At 40.8% G+C, this 14,181-nt stretch overlaps 1 long non-coding RNA gene across 1 annotated transcript in view; it reads left to right on the top strand.

The window, feature by feature from the left end:
- Nucleotides 1-1,018: 1,018 nt before the first annotated feature.
- LOC116183997 (uncharacterized) overlaps nucleotides 1,019-14,181 on the top strand; it is a 133,673-nt gene continuing 120,510 nt past the window's right edge. The window contains exon 1 of the long non-coding RNA XR_004148716.1: nucleotides 1,019-1,103. This is a non-coding gene — a long non-coding RNA (uncharacterized LOC116183997). The remainder of the gene's footprint in view (nucleotides 1,104-14,181) is intronic.

The following is a 14,181-nucleotide window of genomic DNA, read 5'->3' on the forward strand; positions in this document are numbered from 1 at the left end:
CTGGAAGATGTTTTGCAGAGGGGCACTGGAGAGGTTATTTTGCTCTGCCAATAAGGGTGTCATTTGGTTCGCAGAGATTTGTGAACAAAACCCAAACCAAATCACAACTCTTCGCTTAAATTTGTAACCGGTCACATTTCCAAAGCTGGGGATTTTACAGCATTCAAAAATCTGCAGTACAAAAGACAAGTGGAAAGGTCTGTGTAGCTTGAAGTCAGAGCTATTCAAATGTAGAAAATCTGTGTGAAAACATGTACATTGGTTTACAGCTGTGCAAACCAGTCCTTGCTTTGAATGCTTCATAGACTGCAAATTCTCTATTTTTTAGTTTTGAGCTCTGTTGAATCAGAGGCTTCTAACAATGAAGATGAGTTGGGTGCAATTTCTTGGGAAATATTTCACATGGCTCTGTGTCTGATTCTACTTGTGCTTCACTAAATAAAGAGGAGACTCATCAGCATCCAGAACTTATCATAGAAATTAGGAGGTAGACAGCTAAAGTGTGGTTTTGCACACTGAAAAGACTGGGTATTCTTGGTTACAGCCTGTATTGCAGGTTTTTGTGCTAGCTGAAGGGGTTATCTCCAATTTCATCTATAGCTGCTGGACACTGCCCCATAGCAGAGCCAGCTGTGACTGGAAAGGCTGTGAACACCCTCAGCAACAATTCAGCAGACATTAAATCATCAGTGGAATAACTTCAGAGGAAAAACTTGTGAAAGCAGGATATGCATGAGCAGCTATTGCCTGTATAAATAAATAAACTTCTACCCCTTGCAGTAATGTAACAGACCTAAAAAATCCCTTTCCCTCTACAGCTCCCGCGCATTTCTCGGTGTGTGCGTACCTGAGTCATTCACAGAGATCCTTATGTGTGCCCTTTGCTGCACTAAAATCTACTTTCTTGGAAAATGTAGAACAAATACTCAGGCTGTGATCTCATTCCTACCAGTGCTGGAGATACGAGTCCCAGGGGCTTCACTGCAAATTAGATCCCCTGGAAAGAGACAGAGAGGCAGAACGGATCCGACCTCTCTGCTGTTCCTGGGAGCGAGCTCCTATTCTCCCGTGCCCTCCCTGCCTTGCCTCTGACAACTTTTCCAGTAAGATTTTCCCTGCTGTGTGTGCTGTCTCTTCCCTTTCCCTCCCACCCCCAGAAGAAGTTCAGGACAGGTATTGAACGGGCTGCCAGGCTGCTCTTGAGGCAGAGCCTCCGTGAGCTGCCCGGCCGTGGCTATTCCCATTCCCTGGGTGCTGTAGGTTATTTTCCGAAGAAGTGTGTTTTGGTTTAATTCTGTTTTTCTCAGCCTCTGTTCTCATAACTCCATCCTGTTGCTCTTTTGATCAGTTATACATCAGCTGTAACATAACTCTGTGATTTCATTTTGGTGCCGCTTACTTCATCCGAAAAGGAACTCGCTCTTCAAAGAAAACTTTTATTTCATTGTCTGCCACATATGCAAGTATTCCCTAAGGATCGGGGTTATTTATTATTTCTCTCCCCCTCTTTGCTTTCCCCTGTTCCTCTCCAAAAGACTAACAGACACTAATCTCCTTTCATCAGGTTCCCTCCTTCCTAATTTTTTTTTCTTTTTGCACAAAATGCTCGCCACTACCTTTAACACCTTATTGTGTCTGGAGTGATAATTACTTTCAGTTGCCGCAGCTGGTGCATGGGGAGGCGTGCAGGCCCTGTAAATTGGGAATGGGCAACCTGGGTGGGATTGCAGGAAAACACAGAGTTCTGCAAAATCAGAGAGCACGGCTATAGCAGGGATAGTTTTGTTTTTCTCATGTTTTTCTATTTTTTTTTTTTTTACCAAACTCATCTTTGGGACGTATTTCTAGTGAGTCGCCTCCACGACATTTTGTGGTTTCTTTGTTAGAGGAAAGGACTGGCTGATGCACATGGCAGAAAATAAGAAAAATGTGAGTTGGTACCTGACAGACTTAGTTAAATCTCACATTTGGAAACAACACACACGGACATATCTGGACAAGGGGACACATAGGTCTGTCAACAGTTTTTAAGATCCTCTGAGGCATTATTAGTTCTTATTTTAATGTATACAGTATTCCTCTGAACTCACGGTGTCTTGATTCAATCTTTTACTTCTCTTTTGTTTTAAGTGTAGGATTGAGAAAGAAATTTGGGCTTTTTGTGAAAGCGAATTCAAAGGCTGGGTTATAACCTTTCAAAAATAAGATTTCCCAACCTGTATTTCCCCTTTCCTTCTTTAGTTATATTATAAGTAGTAGGCAGAAATTATAAACAGTATTATTAGTATATTTTTTATATTAGTTTATGTATTTCAGTCCCTCCCAGCATATTGAGATGTTTTATACAGGAGTATAAAAGTAGGAACTAACCATAAGGAAATTCGTACACACTGTTTACTACATAAATTTAGATTTTTATGAGTCTAGTTTATACATGTTTTCTTAGATATCCTAAAGTAAGCACTGCTAAATTATTTAATATAAAATCTGAGATGCTTTTAATAAAAGGTTTGCCATAATCAGCCCTGTTCTGGGCGTGCTGGTTTGAACCCCAATGTTTTGTCTGCTCTCTGCTCTCCTGTTCTATGCTGGAGCTTGGCAGAGGTTTCCCATGCCTACCTAATTTTAGGAATAAGGTTCAGGTTTGGGGTCTTCTGCACTTTTCAGACAAGTGAACAAAAAGGTGAACATAATCTGTGAGACCCTTTTCTGTTCCCAAGCTCAGTTGGTTGGACTTAGGGTTGGGGTCAGGAGTGCTCGGTGTCACACGCTGGGGAATGTCCCAGTTTCTAGGGCAGAGCCCTGATGTTGTTTGCTTTCAGCTGGGGTGAGGCTGTGCAGTAGGAAAAACAGGCAGGCAGCAGCCAAGATGAGTGTGGGACTTTGCAAATTCCTGGAGATAAAACAAGAGCAAAATATCACGAACTTTGATGGAATTATTCTTTTTGATTTGCGGGCAGGGCTGCATTCCCAGGCCTCTCTGAGCCAGGGTCTGGGCCTAGGTTAAGGTTATGGTTAGGATTAGGAAGAGTCAAGGCTTTTAAAATTAACAGACTGGGATATTTTGCTACTTCCAGAAAAGTAAATTGAGGGAAAGTATCAGTATCTTCAAATTTTTTATTCATAATTAATGGGAACTGTGGGTACCTGGGTGTATTTTGACTAAGAGTTACTATCCCAACTAAGAGTTGGGTCAAGTGTGCAGGAGGATGGTACAGTCAGAATAATGGGGCACCCACATTCCAGAGGATAAACTGAATCCTGTCTTCAAAACATCCTTTATGTATGGGCCATTTGCATTAGGAGCTGAAAAATTAGTTGTTTTAGTATTATGGCATGCTAAACTCCTTAAAAGTATTGGGTGAGGCTGTAAGAAATGATCCTAATTCCAGAACTCAGCTGTGACTGCTCCAAGATCACTAATGGAGGCAATTTCTATTTCATGTAATTTGAAAAATATAAATAGGGTTTCTTTTCAGTGTAATCAGAAAACCTGCCTCTTCCAACACTGGCACCTCCATGTAGGGTGACTGCTGGCTTTCTACCTTATTTGGGGGGAAAAACCTCCTTTTTCTCTGTGTTAACTTTACACACAGGGCCATGATTTGGCCCATTGTGAAGAGTTCTCTAGCTGATAAATTCTTACAGTGCTTCAAGATTTCATCACTACATTTACACAAATCCCAAGTTCAAGTGTCATTTTCAGAGTAGCAATGACATAGACCTTTTCTTTCTTTTGGGGATAAAAGCATCCACTTTTTTTCTTGTTGCAAGTTGCTCTATTATAATTCCCAAATAGGCATTGCAATTCTGGGTTGCAGTCAAAATCTTTGCTGGAGTCGAACAAGAATCCCAGGCACTTGACCAAAGCAGTATTTCAGAAATATATTGTATTTATTTGAGAGATGATAATGCAATGTGGTCATCGTTTGCTTCACTACAGGTATAAATCCTCTAAAACCATTGCAGATGTGGCAGGGATATTGCAACCCATTAACCTAACAGAATGTAACTGTTTTTCTCTTGCAAGGCTTGTCTGACTCGGTCTTTTTCTTTTTTTGCTGCGAGCGTGGTTGTATCTGTTGGCTCTGTGTGCACATTGTGGCGTTGAGTTCCGCTGTCTAGACCACCTCCCTGTGAATTAATACTGAAATGGAGTGGCTTAAATCCCCACACCTTCCCTCCTCTCCCTCTGTGTGCACATTAAACTCAGCCAGCTGAGATCTGACTCTGAGTCTGGCACTTCTGTGCTGCCACCCGCTTGAATGGGTATTTTTGAAGTGTTTGTGTATAACTCAGTGTGGGTATGAATGGTGGGGTCTGTCCCTAAAAAAATAAAAAATAAAGTTAAAAATCGCTATTTCTTATGGCACTTTAGTGTGTATTTAAGATTCCTCCTTGCTGCTGGGTTTGTGTCCAAAATGGAATTGCTAGTCTGCATCTTTGCTGATTGTGAATATGTCCACGAGGCTGAATTTCAGATGTACCCATTTATGAATCTGGCGTATATGCTGAATGCAGCATTTTGTGCAGGTCACGTGTTGTATACAAAACATCTGATAAAATGCTGCTCACAGTCTTACAGATCTTAGAAATCCTTTCCATATGTCTAATCTTAAATCCTTTCCATATGTCTCCATCTATACATGAACACCAATTAGTCAATTAATCTGCCACCTTTATTTAATTAGATAATAAAGAAGAACTTTTTGAAGTTAAATCTTATTTCATTTTTCCAGGAATCAAAAATGACAACTAGTAGCAGCAACAAATTACAAGATAAATTTCCTAATCCACTCAGTGAATACATTAATATTACAGTATTTGCTGAGTTAAAACAAGTCCAACATTCAATATTCCCCTTCGCAAACAAAATACATTTGCATGAATCCAAATAATTTTTTTTTTTGGTACAGAAACGGCTAGTCCTGGAACAATTGCGAGACATTTTGACTCTTTGGTGTCCTTAGAAATTAACCCTGTGTTAATGAAGGTTCATCAGCAAGAATCCCCGTGCAATGGAAGTGCTGCCGTGCCCTGGGAGCCGTGCTTGGCACGCGGGGCAGCCAGAGCAGGGCCAAGGTGCTGCCTCGGTGTGTCCATCTCCCCTGAACCTGCCTCATTAGCATGCCTCTGCACTCCCCAAAGGCATTCCATTCCATCTGAAAGCAAAACAGAACAGAAACTGCGTGTTTCTGCCTATGCTGCTGGCAGCTGTTACCTTTCCAGGGGGAAAAAAAAAAATTAAAAAATTTCTCTGCCAGGTCCAGACCTAGAATAAATGAAAATAGCTACGTTGAAGCCCACAGAGCAATATCACTTTGCACCTAGGGAAGGTTTGTCCCATGTATTTCCTACTTCAACTGCAAATAAACTCAGTGTAGAGCCATTAGTATTTTTAAAATATTAAAGGGATGTTATTTGCCTATTTCTTGTAGCTGTACAAGAAAATTACTTTTTTTTTTTTTTCTTTTTCTCCACAAGAAAATAGTTTTCTAATAATAAACCAGGATTAAGTATCAGGTAGTTGCTTCATGATTTTCCATGCTTTATTGCAGTCAGCTATTGGGGGTCAGATTTCCAACTCGCTGCAGAAGAACTGCTTTTATTGGGTTGAGCATTGTTGTTTTCTGTCCATGAATTATCAGTTGCTTTGAAGATTGATCACTTCCTTTTGTGCGGACACTTGAGGAGCAAACAACTTTCCTTTTTGGTACCTGAAGCCCTGTTAGCACGAAGCTTTCAGTAACCCCTACCTTTGTTTGTAACCGCAGGAGTGACAGAATTCAGAAAGTGACTTTTATCTCTGAATTTTTTCCCTGATTTCAGAGTGAACCGAACATAAAACAATATTAGTGGCTCTTACGTTTTCACCTTGTGTCATAAAAGAAATTACAATGTGATCTATTTTATGTGCATTAAAAAAGCCCCAAAACATTTTCAAATTAACTGTCCTTGGGCAGGTTTTTTATAGGGACCTGAATATGGAGAAAATCCCTTTAACTCTCAAACAACTAATATGGAAAGAAAGCTATTGCTCTGGCAAGTTTTTCAAAGTGAAAAGGAGAAATTAATTGATTCATATCCAGACGTTTAGATCATGCCTTGATGCAGTAGTGGAAGTAGTTTAGCTGAATCCCTCTATTTAGACAGATGAAATCATAACAGAATATGTATTTTATAAGTGAGAGAAAAGAATGATCAGGAAGGGAAAAATGCAACCAATATTCCCAACTAGAAAATGTACTTTAAGTCTTATCACAGTGGATTTTTTGGCACAAACTCTATTAGAGTTACTAACTTGAGGAGGGCTCCTTGTGATCATAAAATAAAGCACCAAGGTTTTATAGGATGTGGGCCTTGGAAATTTCAAAGTTGAGCAAAAGAGATTAGGATTCTTTTTTTTTTTTTTTTATCCTGCTCCTAGTTTTTCGTATTTATGTATTAAGCTGCTTGTATTAAGCTCTTTGCTAAGTAGTATTTCTGATCTATGCTGCAATTTGTCATGACATTTCTCTAGGCAGCTATTATAAAGATGTCTGCTTCCTTTTTTTCTTAAACAAGAAAGTAGACTGCAAATAAGTCACTTGATTTTTAAATTACTACCAATTAAGAAAATGGAGTGTCAGGGTCCAGAAAATTGATAGCTGAATTCTGATCCTGGATCTGGAAAATACTGAGCCATAAAATATTCATACACAGATACACACACACAAAAAAAAAAAAAAAAAAAAAAAGCTGATGTTATGTTCATCTGACCAACATATGTTGTTTGTGAGTGTCACTGGAGTTCCAGTTTTAGAATATGGGGAAAAAGATAATTTGAGTGAGAGAGGCAAGCAAGTGCACGATCTGATGATCACCTAAACAGGTTTTAATTTAGGAACTGTTGATACTGAAGCTGCTTTCCAAGTCTATTCAGTACAAGTCAGCGAAACTCGCACTGACTCCGGCAGATCTCGTGGGTTTTTTGCCAGTCTTTTCTAGCAGCTTGTCTGTTCTGCGTCCAGCCCGGGGAGAAGTAGCACCTGCCTGCCGGGGTCCTTGGCTGCCTGTCTTGTCAGGGAACCGGGGAGCTTTTCCCGAGCCCTCCTTCGCCTCTGCTGCCCCAGCCCGGCGCTGAATTGTCCGTGCCGGGCTGGGGCAGCCGCAGCTCCCGCAGCTCCGCATCTGCATCCCTCCCCCTGCATCCCTCACCTTTCATCCCCCACCCTGCATCCCTCACCCCCTGCACCCTCACCCTGCATCCCTCATGCTGCAACCCTCCCCCTGCATTGCTGCCCCTGCATCCCTCACCCTTCATCCCTCACCTTTCATCCCTAACCCTGCACCCCTCACCCCCTGCATCCCTCATGCTGCATCCCTCCCCCTGCATTCCTCACCCCCTGCATCCCTCACCCTGCATCCCTCATCCTGCATCACTCATCCTGCATCCCTCAACCTGCATCCCTCCCCCTGCATCCCTCACCTTGCATCCCTCCCCCTGCATCCCTTACCCTGCTTCCCTCTGCCTTTGGGAATTCTGCATTCTTGGCACTTGCTGCGTCTGATCCATCCCAGAGCTCAGCTCCTTTTGCAGCACCCTCTGAAAAATGAGCATTTTCTGAGCCCTCTGCCCACGCTGCAAACCCGCTGGTGTCCCCAAAAGCAGCAGCCCCCAAGGACAGGGGTTGGTCCGTGTTTGCAGGGCCTGGAACAGGGAGAGGAAGAGCAGTATTTAATTCACAGGTCGTTGGGAATTGTAAAAAAATTGTGCAAATCGTCAGAAGGTGACAAACATTTCTGCGGTTTAATTAAAAGTCTAATTGTACCTTTCAGATTCTTGCAAAAGGGAAAATGAAACAGTGAAAGCCTGTCATAATAATGTTTGTTATAAGTTTGATCAAGTCTACTCAATTTCCAGAACTTCACTACAGATTTCAACAGCCTTTAGATCAGGACCCATCATATCACCTTTATTTTCTCTACCTGAGCTCTTTAATCTTTATTTTTATTTTGCCTTTAATTTTTTTTTTTTCATTTGGAAGTTTCACCTTTTAATATGTTTCCTCTGTGGAACGTATGTATAGCTTCATGACTTCTATAATGACTCAGTTTTTAAAAGTCAGAAAGGTGGTAATTTCCACACACACATTTCATTTACAACTAAACTAAAAGGAGATTTATTGGTTCCTACTCCGATTTCTGCTGTAGTTTGGGTATTTTCCTGTACAGCAATATGTTGCCTGTGAAGGCTGCAAGCCCCTCTTTCAGTTATTTGAACTTGATCTGATGTCCAGAGAGTGAATTCTCAAAAAGGAAAAAAAAATTAGAAAGACGGGGGGAGGAGTATAGCTTTTGTAAGATACTTTTTCATCTTTAGGTGTCATAAAATTTTTCTCAAAGCTTTGAACTGCATTGTTTTGCTAAGGAAAGGTCCAGTAGCTGATTTTATAATGAAGAGCTGCTGATTTATATTGCATTTAGCAATATGCTGGGCAAGCTTTAGCCAGCCCTGCTGGATTTGGGGGTGAGCCTTGGCAACGAAGCCGTCAGGGCTGGAGCCACACAAACCTCTGAGTCTGTAACGCTGTCATTAACAAACTTTCCTTGTTTTATCTCCTGTCTCAGTAGCCAGTCCACAGTTTCCTTTCTTCACAAATGAATTGTACCACAGTCCTGCACTAAATACGAGGTGAGGGATCTTTACTCCCTGAAATATTAATGGAGCAGATTTTTTTTTTTCTGTGAGACAGACTGGATTATTCACTGCGTTTTTTTTCTCCCCCCTCCATCTAACAAAGGTCCCTTCTTGTCAGTCAGCTTTGTAAAAGCAGAGGAAGCACCGAACACATTAGAAACCCAGATATGAGAGAACCCAACAAAAAACCTTCTTTAAAAAAAATACTTTTGAACTTCAGAGAGGACACAGTGCTTGCTTTGCTGTGAACACAGGGTTGGAGGGTTTTTTCTTTTTAACAGACATGTGTAGCACATTTGTTTCAGTTTTATATCCGCTGTCATAATATGATGGTTTTATTCGGGTTTTAAACATGCTTCGGCTGGAAACCCTACATCTTTAAATTAGGCAACCCTGGTGCCTGTGCGATTTCCCTTGCTGCACTCTCTCACCTTACCCAGGTGCATGTTAAATCAGTATTAATGACAATATCATCCTTCTGCAGTCATCTCCTGCCTGCAATTTGGTTTTAATTACCCACCACGTTGTCTTTCCCCCTCACTGACAGCCATTAAATAGGAAATGACACCAGAGCTGTGCTGGTGTCGAATAGACACTTCACCAGCGTGGTTGGTTCTTTTTTTTTTTTTTCTCTCTCTCCTCTTCTATTTTCTTTCTTGCCTCTTTTTTTTTTTTTTTCCTTTCTTTTTTTTTTTTTTTTTAATAACTAAAAAAATCCTTCTATAAAGCAGGCTGCAGTGCCTCCCCGTGGTAGTCGTTAGGAAAAAAAAGATTATTTTGCTCTGGTTTGTTTTGATGGCTGAGTGACGCTTGCTTTGGCTCAGCTAGAGCTCTTGGGGAGAGGGAAAAACCAGCATGATCTTTAAGAGAGAGAGAAAAAACAGCACTTAAAGATTAAGACCTGATTGGGACACACTGAAGTGTCTCCTCGTTGGAATCTAACAGGAACTTTGATGTAGAATTTAAGGCTTGCCTGACAGCCTGGAGGAGCTGCTCAGGGGCAGGAGCTCAGTCAGTCCCAGATGTCAGCGAATAAATAAAGTGCTGCAGGCAAAGCTGCTGGCAGAGGTGACCCTGCTGCACCCCTGCCTGCATCCCTGCTGAATTCCCTGCCTGCACCCCTGCCTGCACCCCTGCCTGCACCCTTGCCTGCATCCCTGCCTGCATCCCTGCTGCATCCCTGCTGAATTCCCTGCCTGCACCCCTGCCTGTCCCTCCTGCCCCTGTGCTCCCCTGTGCTCAGAGATTTGACAACTCTTTCGTTCTCTATCTCTGCACAGAACTGTGCATAAACACGAGCAATAGGAATTTTTCATGCCAGACCCAGCATTGAAAAATGAGTCTAAAGAGCCTACAAATTCCTTTCACTTTGGCAGTGGTTTGAAACAGCCTTGCCCTGCACCCCCTACCCAACACAGATATTTACCCCTGTGGGAGGATTTCCCTGTGTGAACTAAGTTCTTCCTGGAGAGATTTAATTCTAGGGCCATTGCACTAAATTTTGTGGTACTAATCTTGATTTATAATGTGATAACTGGTAGTAGAGCCTGGTCCAAGATTTTCTCTGTCAGCCTGACCCTGTCCTGGTCTGTGTGAGGTCATTTTTAGCAAGGTCAGTTGCAAGGACACTGGGAAAGAGAACTGGGCAGTGATTAGTGAACTTGCATTAGGAAAAATACCAAAATATCTGTCTACTAGAAAACATAAAAAAAATTTGAAACATTTTTGAGGAGTGAGCAGTACTTTTTCAATTCAGAAATTTCTTAATCCCATTTTTCCCATCAGGGTGTTAAATTAAAAACAAAAGTTTATTGGAAGGAAAATTAAACAAAAAAATAAATCTAGTAAAGATGGCTTATGAAACAGTCACTGCCCATCCACATTTGTTTCAGACGTGACAATATTTGACCTTGTTAAATGTCAGTTGTGTTGATTTCATTCGAGGGGTCTGGATTGTGAATCACTAAATACTTGTCCTGTAAATTCCTTGGCCCTTTCAAGAAAATTTCTAACTGAAACTTGAGGCTTATAACAGTGAGTCTACCAGGAGGGTTTATTCTCTGATAGAGCTTCCACATATTGGTTTACAGCTGTACCGAGTCCCTTTAGAATGATTTTTTTTTTTTTCCCTTTCCTAATATGAAACTTGATGCTTGGAAAATCTGATAAGTGAGTTTCATTTCCCTGGAAATTTATTGCTTCTATTTCCAAGTGCAAGGAAATAAAACAAGTAAAAACAATAAGCAGTCTGTAAGGAGGGTATTAATGAGGGGTCACTCTTTTCTCATGTAGGCTCAAGCTCAGGAGAAAAAGAGAAAGGAGTTGCTTTGGGGGCAATCTAAATGGCTGGTGCAGTATATTTTGTTTTATTTATTTGGTAGGATCAGCTCTTTTCTATTTCCCTCTTTAAAACATGCTCTCCAATTCCGAGCGGGATATTTATGACAAGAAATACAAAGTCTTTTCTTCAGGTAGTGGAAACTCCTCTGACTTCAGCTCAGGGAATGGCTGATTTTAGTTGACAAAAGACTATTTATGCTGCTCTGAGCATCTCTGAAATCAGGAGCCCATTTGTATAAGTAAAAAAGATGCCATGAAATTCCAGTGTCCCATCCTTATTCCGGTGGAGAGCTACATTATACTTGTCTAATTCCCCATTCTTTCATTTGGAAATGATGGTGTTCTTCACTTCTTCCTGGTAATTGCTGTACAATGCTAAGGAGCTGCCAAGTTCCACTGCAGGACTCGTTATATTTAGTGATGGTGGGAACAATTGCCATCTATAGAGCATTTTATATGGGAAAAGAGCTGGGCTTCACAGCACTGCAGATGTGCATCCCCTGTAGATCCTGTCACCGAGTCTGCTCCTAAGTGAGACAGACTGGTCCATTTTGGATGCAGGGAGGACAGTTTGGAGGATAAACATGACAGTAAGAGACTTTCATGGAGGGAAGTTTTAGTGCTAACAATGTCACTTTGATTTTTTGATTTCTTTTGCACCAATTCCCTGTACTTCCCCTTGTTTGCTTAGAAAAGTTGTAGTCATTCGAGCTGTCTTAATTTTTCTGTATTGTGCAGCAGTGACTTGGTTGTGTGTTGTAAATGTGATGCCTTTTTATAGACTCCATAGCAGGTTTATTTTTAAATGTATTTTCTCTAGGGAAGGGCACACAGTTTACTCAAAAATTACCATATGCTTTGCATCTCCAGTAAAACAGTTGTAGAAAATACCATATTTTTAAATCTGGTGAGTTGTGAAGAATCAGAGAGAGGCCAGATGAAGAACACTAGTTAGAATGATAGATACTCAGAAACTCCTTCCCTTCCAAGAGTGAACTGCCATGAAGGAGCTCAAGAGGGACTATTGAAAACATTATTGTGCTTTTCAGGTTATAGGCCTCGAACCTGCAAACACTTGTGCATGTAAATAACTTTATATAGGTAAAGTAAATGCCTCGATCTCAAAAGGGCTACTTGCATATAGGAAATTTTTTATGTGTGCAAGCGCCTGCAAGATTAAAACTGTAGTTGGTGTTTGATTAACGTTTAATTCTGCATGGTTGTGCTGCCTTAGGGACAATCCAGAGGGAGTTTCAGAGGAGGCAACTCAGGAGTTCAATGTGCAGATGAGCTTTAGCTCCGTTAGTTAGGCTGGGCTTAGATTTTCAGCTTCAAGATGACAGAAATGTGTTGGGGTTTTTTCCTTTTAGTTGTTTTGTTTTGTTTTGTTTTGTTTTGTTTTGTTTTGTTCTGCTTTGGTTTTGTGGATTTTTTTTTGGTTGTTTTTGTTTGGTTTTTGTTTTTTTTGTGGGTTTTTTTGAAAGTCAAAGCTACCTTCTCCTAAACTGCAAGTCTGAATTTGTGATACATGTTGCTGTTTTGGCTTCTTTTCCTTTAGGAAAAAAAGTCTTGAATTTATTTCACAACATTTTATACTTTTTATTCAGCCTTTTTCATCTTCAATACCTAAGAAAAAGTGAGAGAAATTTAGATATAAACTAGTGCCTTTTAGAAAGTAATATTACCTTTTAAAAAATTATCCTTATCTTTACTTTTCATTCAGCATTTTACACAAATCAGCATGAATTTACAGGGGTTTTTAATGAACTTAACATCACTGCTTTTTCTAAAAGGCCATAGAACACAACCCACACCCCACAGAAGCTACTAATAGCTTTTCTTTAGGTCTGTTGGAATCTGACTTAAATCCCATTTAGAGAACTCCTCACTACAGGAAATACAGGATTTCTTCATATGAAATTCTTTGTTTGCTTGTAATTGTAGGACCACACAATCTACAATTGCTATAGGATTTTTCTGCAAATTATTAGTCAACCCTTGAGCAGAGTTTGTGACAGTGTTGGCAAACAGTGGACTTAAAGAATGTTTTGAGGAAGTGTCTGTGTTTATATGGGAAGCAGTGAATGGGCATGGTAAGACATGATGAAGGATGAAGATGTGGAAATGCATCCTGCAGAAATGGTGAAGCACGTGGAGAATGGATGCAACTGTTACACCCAGGGATCAGTCACTGTCCTTTTTCTCTGGAGAAGTCAGGGTTTATGCTGGATTTTGGGAAAAAGCTGCTTTTTAGTGACTGGGGAAAGGCTGCCCAGAGCTTTGTAGTTCATCCAGGGGCAAGGATATTCCTGCTGATTTTCCTGGTTTATCTGATTCCAAACCACTTTTTCTCTCCTTTCTTTATACACACACCTGTCTATTGATATCCTTAAAGCAATCTCTTGTATTAAATTTAGTATTATCTTTGACACTGCTGCTTTGTGCATAAAATACAAACAGTGCTGTGTTAGCCTGCTGGCCTGGGAGCGTTATCCTGGGCTGTGGCTCTGTTTTTCTCAGCTCTGTGTGTGCACACTTGGAGGACAGACAAGTAACCAGGGGTGAAATCCACCTCTGTGCTGGGTAAACATTTAAACTTTATGATCCTTGTCCTAGCCCCGTGCATAAGGGTGAATTTCATCCTCCATAAATGTAGTCTTCCTGTGTTATTACAGTTGCCTCTCCCCATTTCCCATTATCTTTGAACCCCCTCTCCATCATTAAGCTTTCTTTTAGGATCCAGGAAAATGTCATTCTCTTCTCCTTTTTCTCTGACTGGCCTCTGGTTATATTAGAAAATAAAATTAATCTCAAGGGGAAAATAGCACTTAAAATTATTACTACTGTTTAGCTTACTAAAGTGATTTGCTCTCCGTGACCTGTCTCAGGCTGATCCTTGTACAAATCAAATCAGCACACAAAACAGCACTGGGAAACGGTTTCCAGACTCAGAATTTCACAGCTCCTGAACCTTTCAAATGTCACAAGCAAATAAAAAATGAACATATTGGTTTATCTGTCTCTTTAGATCCCAGACAGTGTGGGGTTTTTTTTGAAGGCATGTATTCTCCCGTGCTCCATATGAAGTATATGAATAAGCCAGCTGTAATGCTTCTGGGTGAGCCCATACCTAAATGTTTTGTTGAGAGGGGGCTGGAGGA

Source organism: Lonchura striata, chromosome 11 (genome assembly GCF_046129695.1).
Source record: "Lonchura striata isolate bLonStr1 chromosome 11, bLonStr1.mat, whole genome shotgun sequence".
Classification (NCBI taxonomy): domain Eukaryota; kingdom Metazoa; phylum Chordata; class Aves; order Passeriformes; family Estrildidae; genus Lonchura; species Lonchura striata.